Genomic DNA, 3,382 nt, shown 5'->3' with positions numbered 1-3,382 from the left:
TTCCAAAACCACCATCTCGCCTCTCCCTCTTCCTCATTGCAAAACCACCTCCTCCCTCCTCGGACGAGGATCCCGTGATGTAGCCCATCCTGCCATTGAGACACTAACACATGGGTCCCACCAAGCGCGGGGCCCACCTATCAGCGATCGAAAGGCAGGTGAACCTCTCCTCTCCATCATCTCCATTCCAAAACCACCGTCTCGCCTCTCCCTCTTCTCCATTTCAAAACCACCCCCTCTCCTCTCCATCATCTCCATTCCAAAACCACCGTCTCGCCTCTCCCTCTTCTCTATTGCAAGACCACCGTCTCTCCTCCCATCTTCCAAAGCTAGCACCAGACCACGCAGAAGGACATCTATGGAGGGGATGCAGCAGCGAACCAGGCAGATCGCCGGCGGCGACCAGGCAAACACTACAAAAAAAAGACACATCTGTGACATTTTGGGCCGAACGAATTTTTTTTCTGTCATACTTATGACACTTCTATGAAGATAATTGTGACAAAACCCGGTATCGTCATAGATGTGGTGGGGTCCTACTTCTATGACAAAAAATCATGACAGAAAATGGGCTTTTCGTCCTGGGCAGGCCGGAGACGCAGCTGCATGACATTCTTTGGGCTGTCCATGACAGAAAAAACCATGGTAGAAGCGAGGGCGAGGAAAATATCGGGGTGTTCCCGGTTAAGGTGGGTGGTCGGGGCCGAGGGATGTGCATTTCTCTCGTACACGCACGCGCGTAGGTGCGAGGCGTTGGGCTCTAACTGAACCCGAGCGAGGCGTTGGGCTCTAACTGAACCCGAGCGATTACACTGCAGGCTACGCGTTACTGAACCCGAGCGATCGATCGATGGCTGTTAACTGAACCCGATCAAGCGATTCGTTTGCTTCTGCTACTAACTAAAGCCGATCGATGCTGCCTCTGGATGAACACTGAGCATTGCTGGGGGGGTTTGGATGAACAGTTACCGGTGGGGATGGATGAACAGGACCCCGTGGTGTTGCCTCTGGATGAACAGGACCCCGATCGATCGAGCCGGTTGGGGCTGGATGAACAGGACCCCGTGGAGGGCAGGATGAACAGGACCACCCCGTGGAGGGCAGGATGAACAGTACACGGTGGAGGGCTGGATGAACAGTAGCCCGTGGAGGGGTGGTTGAACAGGAGCGCGTGGAGAGGGCTGGTTGAACAGTAGCCGGTGGAGTAGCGCGCGGTGGAGGCTGGATGAACAGGAGCCCATGGATGAACAGTCGCAGGTGGAGGCTGGAGGAGGTCGACGGTGGATGAACAGTAGCCCATGGAGGCTGGAGGGGGTCGACGGTGGAGATGAACAGTATCCCGTGGAGTCCCGTTTTGCGGTACGCCACACCCTTCCCGATGAACAGGACCCCCGTTTCGACCGTAGCGCTCCAACACAAGTCTGTTTCCTCCGTTTTGCGGTATGCCACACCCTTCCCGATCAACAGGACCCCCGTTTCGACCGTAGGAGGTCCGTTTCCTCCGTTTTGCGGTACGCCAGACCCCTCTCGATGAACAGGATCCCGTTTCGAACATGGCCAGTCAAACACAAGGCCGTTTCCTCCGTTCTGCGGTACGTCAGGCCTCGTATCGATCGGCTGTTCCGTCCAAGCCCTCCCGATGAACACGACGACGCATTCCGTGCCGACCCAGCCGGTTGGCCCCCCATGAACACGACGATGCAGTTTCTCCGTTCCGACCCAGCCATGTACACGAGCCCTGGCCGTACGTATGCGCGAGTAGGCGTTCGAGACCCTGCCCGTGTGTACGTACATGGCCGTATTTTCTTTCTTGCACACTTGCCGCTGTACGTACGTGTACATGCTACGTGCGCGCCTCTACTACGACACGTGCACGCCTCTACATCGACGAGTATGTACGTACATGTTCGCGACCCGAATGACAACGCTACGTACGCTTCGACCAGTGGGTCTCGACTGTCAGGCAGTTCCTTGCGTGCGAAGATGTAGCTGGTGGGTCCCAGCAGTCAGGGGGCAAATCGTTTTTTTTTGCCCGGACGCACTTCCTTGCGTGCGAAGATGTAGCTGGTGGGTCCCAGCAGTCAGGGGGAAATGTTTTTTTGTGAAATACGGTGGCCCGTCTGGTGGGTCCCCGCGGTGAGGTGAACAATAATTATTTTGCGCGTAATAAGGAGGCACTTCTTTGCTACGTCCGTGGACCCAGCTATCAGCCTCTCCACGTATAGTCCACGTCCGATGGAAGCCGTTCCTTGACCACGTTGACCACGCCGCGCCGAGAGCACCAGGGCGGTGGACGACGGCGAGGCCTAGGAAGGGGACGACACAGAGCCAGGGAAGACGCGGCAGTGGATGCCCACGCGGAGAGGAGTATGAGGGTTCACTGGTTCGGCTGCGGTGTGAGGCTGCCGTCACCGCAGAATAACAGGGGGTGTGGGTGAGTAGAGGGATGGCTTGGCCAGCGGTGGGAGTAGTAGGGGGCGGTGAGGCCTCCGCGGCATCATAGCCGGCCACAGGAGGCAGGAGCACGAGGCACGACCGGCGCTGGTTTGCGCGGCTGGAGCAAGAAGACCAGAGGTTGAAGAAGCACTACAGCTATCGTATGGACATCGTACGGTCAATGGAGCTAGAATCGTGCATATTGACAAAGTTGACAAAGCCCTCCATCCCCGTCAACTTAGTAGGCCCACAAGTCAGCCTCCCACTATACTGGGTCCCAGCTAGCAGGGGGAGTATACATTTTTTTGTGCGTCATAAGGAGGCACTTCTAGTGGGGCTGAGCTGACAGCGGGGGGAACGTTTTTTTCGCAAAATACGGTGGCCCGTCTGGTGGGTCCCAACAGTCAGGGGGAAACGTTTTTTCGCCCAATACGGTGGCCCGTCCGGTGGGTCCTTGCTGTCAGGAGGAGGAATAACTATTTTCCGCATAATAAGGAGGCACTTCCTTGCGGCTGCCGTGGACCCAGCTGTCAGCCTCTCCACGACAGTACTCTTTCGATGGAAGTCGTTCCTCCACCACATTGACCACGCCGTGCCGAGAGCACCAGGGCGGTGGACGACGGCGAGGCCTAGGAAGGGGACGACACGGAGCCGGGGAAGACGCGGTAGTGGATGCCCACGCGGAGAGGAGTACGAGGGTTCACTGGTTCGGCTGCGGTGTGAGGCTGCCGTCGCCGCAGAATAACATGGGGTGTGGGTGAGTAGAGGGATGCCTTGGCCAGCGGTGGGAGTAGTAGGGGGTGGTGAGGCCTGCACGGGAGACGGGAGCAGGCGGTCCCGCCGGCACTGGATTTGGCGGCTGGAGCAAGAAGATCAGAGATTGAAGAAACACGACGGCCATTGGATTGACATCCAACGGTTACGTCTGCTAGAATCGTTTGTTGAC

Source organism: Triticum aestivum, chromosome 6D (genome assembly GCF_018294505.1).
Source record: "Triticum aestivum cultivar Chinese Spring chromosome 6D, IWGSC CS RefSeq v2.1, whole genome shotgun sequence".
NCBI classification, from domain to species: Eukaryota; Viridiplantae; Streptophyta; class Magnoliopsida; order Poales; family Poaceae; genus Triticum; species Triticum aestivum.
This window is presented reverse-complemented; position numbering follows the sequence as displayed.